The sequence below is a fragment of the Xiphophorus hellerii genome, chromosome 12 (assembly GCF_003331165.1).
Source record: "Xiphophorus hellerii strain 12219 chromosome 12, Xiphophorus_hellerii-4.1, whole genome shotgun sequence".
NCBI lineage: Eukaryota > Metazoa > Chordata > Actinopteri > Cyprinodontiformes > Poeciliidae > Xiphophorus > Xiphophorus hellerii.
In genome coordinates, this window is record NC_045683.1 from 24,230,436 (window position 1) to 24,248,572 (window position 18,137).

Sequence of the window (18,137 nt, forward strand, 5' to 3'; positions counted from 1 at the left end):
AAATGTCCCAGTTTTCCGATGCAGACTCAGATAATGGCGAGCAGACAGGTAAATATCTGGGTATATGCATTTTCCTTGTCAGAAAAAGATTCTCAGGAGGGATGGCGGGGGAAACGTTGGGCACAACGGTTTGATGGGAAACAGATCCTAAAAGTCAACACTGCACCATTCCAATGTCCTCTGGTCTCACTCATCAGTGACCACTTTGCTTTCTTCTGGGACAACTTTGCATTTGGTTTCATTTAACCTACCCTGCTGAAATGTGTTTCTAATGGTGTCCTTAGCTATCAAATTGTCACCAAACACACCATAGCTTGGTCATTCGTAAGGATAACATTTTCTCAGCTTTTTTGCTGAGATGGAACAATTGTTTTTTAGTTGAAGGTGCCAAAACACTCCGACATGCCAAGGCAAAAAGCCTCAGGAGGCCTAATTTTGTGAGGACAACCTTAGCTGCCTATGACTCTCTCACTGGGTGGGCTTGTTCTGGGTTATTCTGGTCCTTCTCATCTTCTTTACAATTGCTCTGTAGTGTTTTTTTCCCACAAGAAGTAGCTTTTTTCCCCCCCTCTTTAAATAAGGCTTCTTTAAAGGAGCCAAATGGTGAAGAGAGAATTCTTCTGTTATAAATGGCCTTTCCCCAGCTCAGTGACCTCGCTGCAAGTTTTAGCACAAAAGTGCAACCCTAGGTGGGATTGGATATTTTGGCCACCATTTGTACAAAGTGAAGTTTCTTTGGAGTCTCCTTGAGACAAGTGACCAGTGTGGGGCAAAGTGAAGGCCTTATCAGTCACTCCACAATGGTGCCACCCCATGAATTATATTAGGACCTGATGTGGCTCACTAAGGCACTGCATTGTGGACCATCTCGGTGACAATAAACATGTCGCCACATGGTTTCCTCCATCATTCAAGTCTAGATAGCAGATCTGGACCTTAACTATAGCTCACTATCTAGTGGATCTCAACTTGACCTGTTAGAGAGATGGAGGTGAGGCTCAAGGATATCTCTCAGTGAGTCTGCTTCAGCACCAGGAGGTTATTACTGCCTCACTGGGGGGAGGCAGTCATTCTATCCAGCGAGCTCCTATCTCATTGTGTATGTTACACAGACAAAAGTACCTGGGAAAACAAAAAAGAAAAGACTGAAGACGTGCATGTAAATAAAACTCAATGTAAAGATCGAATTTGAGAGAAAAGATGGTCAGGAATCGCAGAGGAAGAAGATGCTTTGTTTATTTTTTTTCAAAATCTGACACAAGAAATGTCTGTGGCAAGGCTTGGTCAAAACAGAACAAGAGTGCAGTGTCAAATTTCACTTAGAAAATCTGTTTTTTTTTAAGCTTTTTTCTTGACAACATTCTGTCATTTACGGATCCTCATACATGTTTACGTAAACTGATTTGATTCCTGACAGCAGATCATCTGAATTTTTGTTTAGTCGTCTTTAGAAAAAATGTAAGCACCAATTTCTTTGTTATATAGTTATAACGTGGACAGGTGCCTGTTTTGTGGCTTAGTATTCACCAGTTCAACTGTTTGCAATTTTTAAAAAAATATCTAAATTGTTCAAAGGTAAATGCAGGCTGGGAAGCTTGTGGCTGGCATTTGTAAAGCAAATCAATCCAGGAGTGGAGTTGGTTGCACTTGGCTTTGTTTAAGGATTATAGAGGGACTAATACCTGTACCGTTTTCAGAATTTCATTTCATAAAGATTGTGGAAACTATTTGCCACTTGTCCTCCACAAAACCTCACCTGTATACTGCTACACTAATATTGGTTCACAACCAAAAATCCCTATAAAATACATCTCTGTGGCTCTTCCTGGGGTACTAGCACTTTTGCAAGGTGCTGTAATGAAGTGAAACTTTGTCAGCAGAAGTATTTGTTGCTGTAAATCCACCTGCTTTAGCAAATGGGTTACTGATGCTAGTTATTCCCTGCTGCTGCTCCTGATAGAGAACCACACAAATTAATCATCCACAAGCAATAGCATTCAGTGGGCTAAAAAAAAAAGTGAGGTTCCACCAACGTGGCATAAGGAAAAATCGGTTAATTTAACTTAGCATGCTAACGCCTCGATGATGAAAACTGAAGTGAGACTCAAATGAAGCGTGCTAAAGGCAGGCAACGAAAAGACAGTGGTGGACCAATGAGGAAGTGAAAAGTGAAGCATAAACAATGGCATTTAATACAATTTCGTAAAACCACTTATAGCACATGACAGGGGCTCACATGTAATCACTGTAAGTGGAGACGAAGATGGGGGCTGCGGTGTCGTCGTCACGACGCCAGAACACTTCTCTGTGACACGTCCCCTGCTTCTTTTCATTAATCCCCGAAGCTACATTCATTAACGGTCACTCCATCCATCCAGCAAGAGGACACAGCCGAGTGAAGTCACACAACCCGTTGCAATAATAACCTGCTGCTCAAATGCAATATGAGAAATCTGTTACAGCTTTATGATTTCACTAATCAGATTGTTTTAATTAGCTAACACAGCTTGTTCATAGAATATTGTAATGCACAAACGGGGGGAGCAGTTCAACTTACTTGGATTGGAGTCAGATAAGATAAAAAGTTGAAGAAGGAAGGGGTCTGGAAAGAAAGTCCTGTGTTTTTAGCAGATGAAACATAAAGTGTGGTTGTGATCTGACACCGAAGGACAGCCGTCAGCAAAAAGAATTAACAAGACGAGATGATAAATACTTCAGGTTTACAGGTCCCCGAACTGTCGGAGGCTCCCTGGAAATAAAACGAGGTGTGCTGTTAGCTACATCTGCCCGTTAGTGGCTTTTTGAGGATCCCCATGTTCCGAATTGGGCTTTAGTTTCAGAGGGCAGCGTTTATGACTCACCAGTGCACTGACCACAGCCCATTAACTCAAAGAGCCTCCACAGGAGCAGTGGAGCAGGGAAAGGGGCCGTGACCTGCCCGAGACCATCTTATTACTTTAACACATTATGTCTCCCACTGCGATCTTTTTATTTAAATGACTTCAGCAGAACGCATCATCTCAGGCCAAGTCGGGGACAGACAGGAGCTTCTAGACAAGAGGAGGGGGTCAAATGATTTATTGGAAATGTCTGCTGTTGGGTTTTACAGAAAAAAGGAGAGCGAGGATAGACAGTGAGTAAAAGAGTGTGGGCGGTGGGGGTACGGTTAGTGATGAACCTGACTGTTGATGGGAGCTGTTTATGGAGTAGAGAGGCCAACCTGACCCCTTGAACCATTCCTTGGAGGATTCTCAAGTTCCTACTGATGAGCTTTTGCAGCTCTCTGATGGCCACACAGTCCACACGACGGGGCTGTGGGGGGGTCGGAAAGTCCGGGCGATCCAGGGGTCGAGGCAATGATTTATTTTACCACCGTGTCACTCTTTACAGGCCACACTACATAAGATGGCCTCGGAGCTTACTGTCCTCAGGAGGAAGATCAGAACAGTTTTCTTAAGTGTTGCTCTTATTCACCCTTTTTGAGCTTGTTGTGGCTTTGCTCTGTGTGTTTTAGCGAGCCAGTGCTCGCCAATAATAATAAAAATAAAACTTATAGCCTGTCAATGAAACAGAAGGGACGGAATATAAATATGTGTCTGCATCAGAGAGTTAATTCTCATTGGGGTCTGTAAGGCCCCAACGTTGACAAATATAAACTTGTCAAAGATACCAAAAGCTAATAGTATGAATAAAACCCAAACAATACTTCAATTTAAGCTGCAGCAATTTTCTTCCATCCTTTACATTTTTCTTTAACTTGTGTTGAATGCAAGGGAGAATAGATGTGTTTTCTGTCTGGACTTAAACTGGCCAGTAGTAGCTCATTTGCATAAAAGTGACAGAGCCCTAAAAGGGCTCATTCTGACAAGATCTCAAAACAGGGAGAACTGAGCAGGTGAAATCTTATTATACGAGAATGCTTTTGTACAAAAAATGTAATGACCATGCTTCGTATAGCCCAAAGACCTATGCTAACCTGTTTAAAAGGAACCGTAATAGGTTCCCTTTAAACCATGCTTGCTTCTTCATTGCTTAGTCTCACTGAGTGTTTCTGGATAGGTGGGGGGAGTTTGCAGGAGATTTTTTTTCTTTAAAGGTGCCTGGGGAAGTCTGTTGTGAGTGAGGAATCTGAGAGAAACTAAACTGTGAGTCAATTTGATGCAGATGCCTAATATCCCCACTCAATGTTGAAAGCGTAGACATTTCGGACAGATCATGTGAACAACATGTGATAGATTGAGGGTGTTCAACATGTCACCCGTGCGTGGTTTCCCCCTAAAAGTGGAGGAAATATTTCTATTTTCAGCTCAGAATCATCCAAGGCCTCTTAGGTTCAAGACGTGGGTCAGGGACATTCCAGCGTGACAGATTTATTCACCCCATTACAAAGACAAATCTGAACTCCTCATTTTCAGATACTCTCCCCACTTTTTTCCACCCAGCCTCTACCGACAAGCCACACATCAAAACCGCCATTACCTTCTTGTTAGTTCACTCTGTCGATTAGAGAAGGGCAACATAGATTTATGCCAAGGGCTAAATGTGTTTATTCTAATTCCTCCCCCATCTCCACTTTGTCACAGACAGACACCCACAAACACGGAACATCTGAACAACTCCAGCAGCCAGCACCAAGTCTCAATCCTTCAGGAAGTGGAAGTAACCGATTAGATTATGTCATTGCCACAATCTGTTACGAAAAATAAACACTGGGCCTTTTCATTAACCTAATGAAGACGAAGCACGTTGATGAGCTCTTAAGTCAATTAACGATATTTAAAAACAGGCGGTGCAGCCCCAAGGTAAATTAGCATGCAGAGAGTGAGGAGGACCCAGGTTCAAACAAATTGTGCGTGGAACCCTCTGGTTCAAGCCGCTTGACTCTCTCTTTCTCCCCACTAATATGTACCCCTCCTCTTCTGCTCAAACAAGGTTTCATTAGCCATAATTAACTGCGTGCGTTCTGTCTTTGCAATTCTAGGAGAGCTCAAGTTGAAAATGAGGATGCGGATGTGCAGGAGCAAAACGACTGTCTGGTTAGCCACTGTTTATATACAGAAAGATTGTATTCTTCAGTTTAGTGTAGCATGACGCGAGATTGATGCGGTTCAAGGATAATTTATAAGATTACACAGACGTTGCAATATAGTCTATATAGTACACACACACACAAAAAAAAACCCATCTGAACTCTGAGGCCAGCTTGCTTTGTTTTCATGGCTCTCTTCTTTCTTCTGTCCTGCTATTTTTTCCCCCCTCTCAGTAAACTTATTTGAAATCCTCCTGGGGTTTCACCCTCTCTCTTTTGCGTTCTAGCTCTCTCTCTCTCTTTGTAGAGACACACAGAGGCACGCCGCCGAACACACATTCACGGGGTCTCTCGGCTGCAACAAGGTCTGAAAAGATTGCGGTTCATTTCGACCCACTGTGGATGGAGGCCTCATTTAGTGGCTGCTGGCAACTCAATCAGCCTGCCTCACACTGATGAGTGAGTGACTACTTTCAGAGCACCGGTCAATATGTGTCTGCCGTGATAGAATGTCAGCACCCGTGCCCTGTGTTGTCCTGACCCAATGTTATGGCTTTTTTATTTTGTCTAATCAATGATATATGAAACAACACAGACACATTTCAACAATAGATCTTTTATATATATATATATATATATATATATATATATACTCACCACGTTTGGTGCAACTTCTGTTCATGTAACCGTTGCGATGATTGGGATTAAATGTGTCGCTGACTTTTTTTTTTTCTCCTCTATTTTCAAGGATGTCTGAATGCAGACAGAAATTAAAGTAGACGGACACAAGGAACAAATGTCGTAGTTGTTTGAAAAGACAGATGCGCCGTTGTTCCTTTAGCTTTGGATGATGCCTTTTCCCGTTTATATCTGCCTAATTCTGTAAACGTCACACCATTCCAAGTATTCTTTCCGACGCTTCAATGTCAGTGGCGTGTTGTCAGTGAAATACAGTGTAGAAATATTCCTCTCAGGTTTGTTTATGTTGTCGTCTCTGCGGTGAGTAAAGCACAGCCTATATTTTGAGGCTGCTCAGATGAGCCGTGCTTGGTGTCCCCTGTGTCCTTTATTTCACACAGCCCACTGCACATGCTCTGCAGTCTGCCGACCTCTTGACCTGCCTGTCACTGTGATGGCCTCTGTAATCTGGAGGTGGTTATTTCACACAGATGCTTTCCCTCACTTAAATTTCTTCTTTGTTAAATAGCATTATTAGACTAAATTCTCCCAGAAGGACTTTGAGAAATAGATTTTGAAACAATGTTGCACTGAACAGTGACTTCTTTTTTTTCCATGTTTAATGGACACAAAAACAACAGGATATATTTTTTCCATTGTCTTTATTTTTTTTAATATTCTGACTTGCGATCAGTTTGCATGTCAAAGTGCAGGATAAATAGTGTGATCACCACATAAGCCAGCTTTTTGCATGAAATCAACAAGTTTTACTGAATCTCTCAGGCCATATATAGTCTTATTGTGAGCTTCTGACACAGAAGCAAATAAAATAGCACAGCGATAAAGTAAATGTACTACTTAAAACTCATGATATGTTTTCCCTATGCTTCACTCACATCAGCATGTTGGCTGCTTAAAACTGAAGATAAAGTTGATAGTGTGATTTGCCTTATAACTTTATACAGTATAAATGCATTTCTTAATATATATTTATTTATTATATTTCCATAGCGGTGTATAATTTAGTTAAGAGAGGTATGTCCTGTTAACATATCACCTAAACCAATCACAGCTTTATCCTGTATTTCCAAATATCAACTGTAATACAATTTTGCAAGCCTCTGACAGGAAAAAAGACTGCAATCAGTAAAAACTGGCTGCACCACAAAGCGGCCTCATGTCTTGTTGGGGGTGTGCAGTCATGCAATCACATTACCAGGGATTTCCGATAACAGTCATAAAAAAAGAAAAAAAGAAATTAAATTGTGAAAGATTCAGAGGGATACCTGATTTTGAAACAAACACTTCGAAATTTTAAAAAAAAGCTATATGTAACATAGCAGTGACATAATTGGAGTTATCAGTGATACGTTTCTTACTACGAGGTATTAATATTACATTTTAAAGCACACAATTATAGAAAAACCTTTACTTTATTGGAGGGCAAAGTGAGACATGAATATATGAATGAAATTCAATATTTTAAACACTCACCTTGTAGAGCTTTACGTTTAATTTGGTATTATGAGTTCTCAGGAACGATTCACGACTAGAGACATGAGAGGTAAATGAGACTGAGGAGTCAAAGGTCAGAAACCTTCATAAGAGAGACACATGTAGTGGGAGAGAGCAGAGCTGCCATCATCGTTCAGCAAAATGATCAGGTTACAACCGCTTTAGTGCTACAGGCTCAGGGGACTCGTTTACACTTTTAACTACTCAGAAAGGGACTTTGGATAAGAGTAAATTAAAATTAATATTAATATGTGGTATCACTCTTGAGCTTTATTGTTATTTAGCAATGACTTTAAAAATCGTATAAATCTATGTGCGTGAAGGCGTGCGTGCGCATGTGTGATGAACTTGGCTAATAGGAAATTATATAAGAAGGGACAAAAAAAAACAAAAAAACCCACTAATAGCTAGTAAATCAATCAACTTCCAAAGATTTCCTGGACCTTTATGGATGTCCTGCCTTTCTTGCCTGTCTCATTCGGTGTGTCTACCCAGAGATGCATTCAGCAGAGATTTTCAATTTATTTCTAATCAAGCTTTATCTAATATTCTCCCGACAGGCAATTAAAAATTCAAACTACCCTGCAAAGCCATTGCTCACTTTTCAGCCTCTCGCAGCGTTCATTTAAGGATGTTATTTCATTAAAAGCTCTTGTTGATGAGTTTGAGGTAATATGCAAGCACATTTGATTACCGTGCTCTGCATTGCCATTATGATAATGCATGGATAATGTTGAGATACTTGGGCTTTTTTATAGAAGTGTCTGGCACGAGAGAGTTTTGTGGAATCCTTGGTGGTACTTTTACAATTTTAGGGGTGGGCTTGAGCAGGATTAGCACCAACCTGCCTCCTCTGCTTTACACCTTTTCACCAACTCATACCAACTTAGAAACAGAAAGAAACATTTATCTAAATGTTGTTGATGATGTTTATAACATAAAGATTCATGATTTGCTTTTTGACGCTGATTTTTATTCAGCTGTGAGGTTGAGAGGCATGAGGGCCATAAACTGCCTCCAGCTAATGGGAACTAAATGCCTAGGAGGGCCTTGATCAGTCTGTGCTGGAGGTACTTCAAAACAAAGTAGCAAAAAAAAAAAGAAACATGGAAGGCAAACCACCCTTAAGTGTTGCACGCTCTTCGACTATTTAGGGCAGTCATGTCCAGCAGTGAATTTGAATATGCATGACTATCAAACCCTTCCAGCACAAGTCCGCCACCAGTCACCAGTTTTTTTTTCTCGTTTTTTTTTTAACACACAAAGAATACATGCATCTTATTTGAATATTTTATTTGAGCTGTGGTAACCACAACAACACGGTAATATAGGAGTATTCATGGTGAAAATTAAGATAAAAATTAATCATACTTACACTTAGTCACACTGAAGTGCATTTTGAGCATTTTTTTTTAATTACTGTCCACTTCTAAGAGGAGATGATAAAAGAAAAACATTTTTCAGTTTGTATCAAAATGATGCTGATACAGTTTGTTTGTTTTGAGATCGATTATGCCACACCTTTTAGGAGTAGATTTGGGTGTTCAATCTCATACCAGCCTAGGCTCAGTAGTGACTTCTGGGTATTATAGTCCAGAAACAAAGCTTCAACCATCCTATGTTTAGTCTGGCCATTTAGAGTAAGCTTCATAGTGTAAAACTGCATTGCATTAAAACTGGAAAGTGTCAGTGTAAGTGTAAGTGTCACTATTGTTCTCTTAAGAAGCCAATTTTGAAGCATCAGCCTCCTTCAACCACAGCAAGACAAGCTTTTCTGACTGCATTCCAAGCAACAAGTAATCGTATAGCACATTACTTGTAAGACAGGGAACTGGAGACCTCCAGTTTACATCTTGGTGACTTGGACAAAGTAGTGAATGTGACGCCATCTTCCTCGGTCCCTCTGCAAGACTGGCTAATTAAATACTAAGGAAGGAATAAAATCTTAATGAGAAACACAAGCTTGTTGTGGTGTTTGGCACTGACCAGCTTCCTCTTATTAGGTGTACTTGCCCATATGTGCTTGGGTGAAGTGCCCATTAGAGCCTTCCCTAATGGTTCTTCATCCACGGCACCGCGACGCTAGCGGGACGTACGTTTCTGCAATTTCCAAATGTGGCAGTGGAGCCGGTCTTTCGATGAAATTTCTCAGCCACAATAAATATTTTATGTAAATCAAAATTAAATTCTTTCCTCGGTTTAAGCAATTTCTCTCGTAAGTAGTGAATCTGCGAAGGAGATTACAACATTTGCCGGTTTGTTTATAATTTAATTTTTTATGTTGTGGCTGGCGGAGGGGAAAGACAGAACACCTGTGAGTGTTTATAATGTCTCATCTCCCTCACAGCTGCTCCTTTTCAAAACACCTCACTGGTGCAATAATTTCATAAAATTTCATGATTTACCATCTGGTAGTCTGAGCTATAAGCACATGCAATAAGCATTTGTGTGGCGCCGGTCCCAGAAAGGTACAATAACTGTATATTTTAACTTAATGGCTTTTCAGGGCATGCAAATTTCCACAGAGCAGATTGCAGAGATACTACAGTGCAAGTCTGGTCCCCGTCTGTCTGCCTCTGTCTCTCCCAGCCCTCCCTCCCGTACAGTACATGATTCCCCTATCAAGTGGTATAAAACATCCGCACACAGCAGCCCTCTATTGACTCTCGTCTCTGGCTTGCGAAGCTCCCTGTGTCAAAATCTGGATATCAAACTCTGGAGAATGAGGGACACAGTAGGAGGTACAAGCAGATTATTTTCCTTTTAGCATCTAATGTCTGTGCATTTGGGTAATTAAAATGATTACTACAACAATTACAGCAAGTAATTAGAAACTAATTACGCTGGCATTTTGTGATTACAGGAGCAGATGAAAATAGTGTTCAAAATTAAATTCATTGCATATTCATGGAAATGAAATTAAATAGTGCTGGGTGGATAAGATAATAGAAACCCTGAGAATGGTGTTTGGAGGGGTTTGGGGAACCGTCTGTGGCTAATGCTCTGAATACGCATTTTGTTAAATTAGTGATAATCTTTCAGTGGTCCTATGAGGAGTTCAGATTTGGAATGCTGTCAAATACTCTACAGGGCGGGATGAGTTGACTTTTTTCAACCTATTAAATTTGCCTTTGGGAATAGCTGAAACTCAAAAGGGATAGATCAGAACTTTAAAACTGAGGTTCTGTTCAAAAGTTAAAGAAGTTACTATCTTACCTGCATAGGATACATCCGTTCATTTGGTATAAATCCAAATTTGTTGGACTCAGAGGCTGAAGCTAACAGCTAATCCAGAAAGTGGCAAAGAGGCCAAGAGCACTAACTTAAAGCAACTACAGCTTGGATGGATAGTGTCAAAAACCTAATAGCAATTTAAGCAAACAGGTATTTATGAAGCTTAAAACCACTGTCACATTTAAATCAGATGGTTATTTAAGCACAAGGTGATGATTATCAATTCAGGAAATGAAAGTGGGAAACGGTGCTACAGAAATTCACCTCAAATTTTATATTCTAGGTCCAAATCTGGACTTTTCTCATATACAGTCAAAGCGCAGAAACAACTATAATTCTAATCTGTTCCAACTTAAACTTCATCAGCTGAATTTGTTTCTGTCCATCAGCAAGGATTGACATAATAGACAACAAGACAATGCAACATCAAAATAGCATAAGTAAAAGTTACAGAAACCCAAAGATTGTTAAAATGCTTTGCAGCCAGGTTTGAAAAAAGGGCTTTAGTAATCTGTCTAAACTGTAAGCCCTTTAAAATGAGTTTTACTACATAGACACATTCTTTAACCTTAAAAGTTACTTATCATATGCTTGTTGGATAATTTTTTTTTACAGTTTAGAAAAATAATTGAAAGTATTCATTAATGAAATTAACATTTAAAAAAATCTGCAGTTAAGCCCTAAAACTAATTGTATCCCAAGATTTAGATTTAAAATTATTTTCATTCCGCTCAAAAGTTTGTTTCTGAAACATGAGACATTTCTCCATCTCTCAAAGGATATAAATATGTATACATTCGTACATAGGGAATTTTTGTTTTTTAAAAACTGCGAAATGATTAAATCACTGTAAAATTATATTTATTGCGGTAATTTCAAAGCTTATTTTTCTTTTTAACACATCAAAAAACTGGAAACATGGCATGTCAAAAACAATTTACACCCTTCCTAATAAGCAATACAAAATCAATATCGGCATGGCAGTAATCACACCATTCTAATAATTGTTGACTAGTTTTTTGTCGTTGTTTTTTACAGGTATCCACTTGTATTTGATGCTTCTATTGATGAGCTGACTTGAACCTTTAGAGTCCTGATTCAAGTCAGGACTCTTATCCAGTCCCTCCAAAAACCTAAAATTACTTTCAGTCAAAAGACACATCTTTGTAAAATTAAAAGATTAGCATTAACCTAAATCAGCCAGGGATATGAATAATTTTAGGCTTAAATTCATCCGCTTCGGGTAAGATATTAGCAGCTCTTAACCTTTTCAAGAATGTCACTTTAAAAATTTGGAACTATCCCTTTAAGGCTGTGAAACACAATAGAAAACATTAAATCAGGATCCTCCTAAACAAAGAAAGACCAAAGACTAACTATACCTCTTTCAAATCCCATCATGCTCTATGATTAAATTCAATATCCATCCATGAATTCACTTTTTGTGCGTCGTCGTCTTTCTCTGCTCGCCCTTTTTCTTTCTTCTCCCCCTCACCTCCCTCCCATCTATCGACAATAGTCGGAGCTTTAGCTGCTGCCATGATCATGTAATGAGATTCTTCAGATTAAATAGATTTCCTGTTAAACTTGGAGCCTGGTAGATAGAGTGTCAGGAATGAATGGTTATTAACATTTAAATATACCAGAGAATAAGAAAGCAGGATGTGAGTGATTGAGAAGCGGGGGGGGAGATAGAGAAAGAAAAAGACAGAGAATGATGAAAAAAACAACAATATGAATTTTTCATCGTTATCAAGTATGGATTTTCTTCTTTGCCGTATTTCTGTTGGGCCTGACAAAAGCCAAAGTAATTAGGCAAATACAAGTGAGGCACCTAAAAGAACCATTACAACAAAGAGAGCCCATTGTTGATGAAGTAAAGGCAGTTGAGCTTTAACTGTGAGAACAGTATAACAGAATCTGCCCCGGTTTTATCCACTAATCACTACCTATTCTGCATTTTCTCTTCATGCAAATGTAGGATGACGGGTTTTTTAATCTCATCTTTTTGGTCTTTGATTATATTTCACTACTCCCCCATAAGACAGGATGAACAGGAAGTATGTGAAATAACAGCATTTCTAGAGCTACATGAGTTGGATTTAGCGCCGTCCCAGGAGCTGCTGAATGTTAAAGCAAGTGATATAAGGGCTGAGTACCTAATGGGAAGCTGAAAATTAAATTCTCTCAGCCTGGAAAAAAAACAAAAAAACACTGTTTTAGAAATAACTTACTCTCTGTCCTATGTTACATTCAGGGAGTTTTGGAAAGGGAAGATAATTTAGAGCTTTAAGTGCTTTTAGGAGGTCATATACACAAAATTTTCTTGGATCGTACCTGTGCTCTCTTTGACAACTGATGACTTAAAGTAATTTTCTCTAATTTACTCATAACCTACTGAAAATAAATTCAGGTTTGTAACTCCAAACAAAATATTATCTCGCAGCAAAAGGCCACTTAGAGTATGATGGTCGGATTAAAACATTTGTCATATTTTCAGAGTCATCTGGTCCAAGCCGGGATCAGAAGCAACAGAAATGAAAATAGATTGTTGTATAAAGTCCTCGGGACATAATGTCCAGATGGAATAAAGCATGTGTGCGATTTGTGTTTATAATCATTTATCTTAATAATTAATAATAATAACATTTAAAATTACACAAAAAAAAGTGATACCAATGGTTTGGAATCAAGCAATAGCACATGTCAAAAAATATGGTTATCACTTATTGAAATGGCAAACTTAACAAGAATCCTTTACATTCATTGGCAGTACTTATTGTAATTTTCAAATTTTCTAAAACTAATTTTAATCTCATGTGCACTAAAAGATTTTGTAGAAATTTCAAGTTTGTGTTTTGCATCCCTCACAAACTTGAAATTTCTACTGAAATTTTTATCTAAACATAATTCCATGCGTTAAGTTACTAATGTTTAAAATATAACCTCCAAAGCCCTCTGAATAAGGATCGCTGTTGCATCGCTCTATGAAAATTCTCGCAAATTGTATAAAATGCTATGATTACATATTTTCACCCTGAAAGAGTTTTCTCTGTGAGCCGGGCTGATCCGTGAGCCGACAGGTGTGCTATTTACATAACACGCTGCCTTGCTGCCGAGCTGGCTGTGTAAGTAAATGTCACATTTCCGCTTTTGCTTAAAGTCAAATAATCCCAAATGGCACCTATCAAAATTTAGTTTGATCCTAGCCGCGTCCACTGACTTGTGCAATAAGAAAATAACAGGGTTGGTGTTTGAGCTCGCGAGATCAAAATAGAATGATTCCTTTTGTCAGTCATAACTTGGACTACTCAATAGTTTATGCACCAATTTCATTTGTGCATCAATGCTGTTTAGAAACAAAATGCAGAAGTCAAGCATGTAACTTTTTTTTGGGTTCTTCTCATTCTATTTCTGTGTAGAAGGATTCGTGCAAATGGGATGTCTGTGTATTTTCCATCACACCAGACTTGAACTTTTTTTCTGTGTAGTCTGCAAAATAAGCATTTTATTGAAGCCAAAATGTAGACAAGCATCAAAGTGCAAATTTAAGCTATGTTCACACTGCAGGAAAAATTCATCCATATGTTTTTAGGACAGTGAGCAGCACAAATATCATCTCCCCACAGTCTAGGCCACTTTCATCTTTGACCCTAAGTGAGATAGGTGTGATTATTTTTGAAGCGACTTCATACTCAGCAGTTACATCGCTGCATGCAATGGACAGAAGCAGGTAAACACATAATTCAATGTAAACGACAGACAAAACAAGCATTGCAGACATTGTTGATGGAGTTAATTACAGCAGGTAATTTTGTGATTTTTTGTTGGCAAAGAGCTCCAAAGCTTTCACACTGGAAGGCCTCCTTGCCATCACCCTAATCTTTATTTCCCTCTATAGATTCTGTATTAGTCAGCAGTCTGGCTGGGTCCCCCTGAAAATATTCACTTTACTTCCAGTCAGAACTAACATGTTGGTAAAACATTAACATGTTTTACATGTTGGTGATCACTTTAAAACTTAAGATCAACAAGAATGTGAATAATTTTGGTCTTAACTGTAACAACTAAACCAATCAATCTTTAAAGAAATAATTATGTATTTGGTAATTCAGGCTTCTATAAAGTTTTGCAATTTTTATGCACTGAGGAAGGTAAATAAAATCAGCAAGCCCAGCACTGGGAGTTTATTCCCTGCAAACCTTTTTCAGTGTATACGAACACACTTCTGTGTTTAAAAATACATCCGGCGGGTCCACCAGGACATATAGAACCTTAAAATAACATATGTGAACAGAAATGTTCTCCGCTGAGATGGGCTTTAAGTTTGGTTTTTTTTTCCATGTAAACTAAAGTGTCGTGTTAGCTTTCCTGCTGGAACTAATGATCACAGACCCACAGAACCCTGTTGTTTTGCAGTTCAGAGCTGTGGACTGTCAGAATCTCTTGAATTATCAAACAAACAAGACAAGAGAGCAGGATTCCTTTCCCTGGAGTTCAGCACACTGCGAGCCATCCTTCATGCGGGGCCGGCCCTGGCTCTGTGAATGTGGAAGCAGGTGTGGTGGCAGGACAGTGGAAAGCCCCTCTCCGGCTTTGCCTTCACCGCCGGCCACTTGTTAATGACTGGGCTGCGCGAAGCCAGTCCTCTGTGTACGCTGTTATAAAGCACTCAAAGCCTTCAGGATGGCAGCAAGCTCACTCCTTGGCCCCAAGACGCTCTGTGGAGAATAAGACACACCTCATGCTTTGTTTTCCAGCTCCATGGGATCCCATACTAAAGAAGAGGTGTACACCATAAGGAAAGCAGTCCTGTAAAAGTATGACCCTACTTACAGCTCTTCTCTTGTGTTTTTCATGCATTGTTTGGCACACAAAAAAATAAAAGCAGGCTTACCTGATGAAAAGCTAAATGTAAATTAAATGTAAGTCTTGACAACTGCTCTCTGTGATTGGTCCTGACAGGAAGCAATTCATCAAGTAAATTTCTGATTGGTTATGGCACATCTCAGAAAGTCAGTCAGGTAACAATTCTCCAAAGGATATCTTAATTACATCTTCCTATATCAGATTTAAATATATTTGCGCTATTTAGTTAGCAAAATAAGATGGCACGCGGTTAATAAACTGAACAGGGATGATGTGGAGAGACAGGGATCTAACTTATATTTGCAGTGTAGACGGCCTAAAAAAGTAGGTAAAAATATTGTCGAAATACAGAACTACGTCCAAAAAATTGTATTTTGGGTATGATTTGAAATCATTTGACATTATTCATCTTGTTCATCTTCGCATTTACCTCCAGTCTGTCTTCTAGTTGGCCATTTATACAAATAAAAAGCCTGTTCTCTTGAAGTGAGTGACTGATGGGGATGGTGGCCTGCTGCTGGACCAGCAGAAACCAAATCTAAAACCTTTTGAAGACATGGACTGTTTAAATTGGTTTTAGATGATTTTCTCTGTTTCTTAGTTTGGATGGACTGTGTGTTATGGTGGTTGGCAACATCATCTTACAGAAAAGTGTGTGTATCTTGCAATATTTTGTATAGTATTTGAATTGGAATAAGGACTAAATTACACAGTGTGCTATTGGATAAAGACAAAGTAATGTATTTCGCTATGACTAGATAAATTGTTTCAGGATGTCATTGTCTTATTTTTTTTCTAAACTTAATGATTGTCTGACCATTTGGAGCTAAAAGTTCAATATGCAGTCTTAAAGTGCCCCACTTGTGGGCAAATTAGCATAAGATGATTTACTTGTAAAATAGGTCAGGCTGCCAACACATTGGAGCGACTTGGAGCAAAGATGGCCGAACCCTCGTCAGGGCAGATGGAGCGTTTGCATAGCAAAGTGTGAGACTTTTTAGCACTACTATCAGATCACTACTGCAACATTGTGGTAGCACTTGCAAACATTTTGTAGCAGTGACACGTGTTTGCACAATGTAAGTTTGTGATGCTCATGTCATACAATGGTTTCATATGTTCAAAACATTTTTGATAGCCTGATTGCTGGAGATCATACTCTACAGTGTCATACGCAACAAAAGGCAATGTCAGGTTGTTATTTACTTGTAGTTGCATATCATCTATGTATACAAAAGCAAAATATTCAATAGTAGAGATACAAGGAAACTCGAATTTTCGACTGCATAAGCTCTTCATTATGCTGCTTGTATGTTCTCTGTGTGCATGCACTGTTTTTTTCTTTCTTTTTAAAAAAAAAAATCTACACTTCCTCCTCCTGACTTAAAGCATGCATAGTGTTATTTTTGCCTATTTCAAAGTATATATCAAAAGATAAATATAAAGGCTGCGAGTTCAATTCTAACTAAAATGGTGTCGGATTTCTGTTGCCAATTTCTTTTGTCTGCTGTGATTTTTTTTTCTCTTTTTCCTTAACATCTAATTTCACAAACACCATTTCTGACAAGCACCTTAAAGTCAATCCCATAACCTATTACTTAACATTATACAATATGATTTTTTTTCACATTTTATCACAAGGATCTCTATGTTTGATTTTAAATTAGTGAGTACCTTCATACTCTCCAGGTCTTTGCAGATCAATACTAATTTCAGTACAGGTTCATCAAGTTCAGTTCTGTTATTTTTCCTATCATAGACCAACTTTTCAGAGTTTAGTCAATTTATATTTATTCTTTTAGAATTACAGCCATACATTCCTTTGACATGGCTATCAATATTTATCACATTTATTGTTCAAAAGTACAGGATTTTCCTGGCCAGGTGTGGAGAGGGTACGTCTGCAGACGAAGAACTCATAATATTTTGGTACCAATTACTATTGATTTTCCAATTGTTTTGCAGCAGGATGTTGTTTTATTACTAATATATGTAACGTATAAATCAATGAACACTTGCTTGGTTCATTCACACCGTAAAAATCAAAGATCTGGGCTTTCTGAGAACATCCTGTGAATGACCACATGGTGTGCCTTATTAATGCAATGATGAGCGGATGTTGAAGAATATAAACAAGAAACAATCAACACACCTCATCCAACCTACTGCTTGTGCAAAACAAAAGCTCATATTCTAGCACAGGTTTATCCTCACCCTCCTATTTGGACCGTCGGCCGACCGTTTCACATTTCTGAAAGCATTATAATTCTGTTGGTGCTTAGCAGAGGCTACCAGAGGGCCAGCGGTGGGGTTTATCCCAACAAAAGACCATAAGATGTAAGTGCAATTACTGCCACTAGCAATAAAGCAGCCACTGCATTCAACAGCAACAGTGAAAAGGCGCCTAGGAACCTCGGAGCTCCGCTGGCCTTCCCGTGTGGGCCTCAGTTTGAGTGATGACGGCACAACATGATGGAGTAAGGCACTGAGAAGCAGACTGTGTAGAGTACATTTATAATCTGTAATTGATAATGTAATAAAGGCTGTGAATAGGCTCAGAGTGACTTTTCACCATTCACAGTCACTGTCATGGAGGGTTTGTGGGGGGTTTTTTTTCATGCCCGGACGGAGATTCCTTCGACATGTCGGCACGTTCCACCAAAAAATTACGAGCTTTTCTCTCTGTCTATCTCTCAGCTTTCTGTCAGCTCACTCTTTATCACAGCCTACCTCTACCTCTTTTTTCGCTCCACAGACTGTGTGACATGGAATTGACATGTAGGTTTGGAGGCAACACGATGCTATTGAGCTG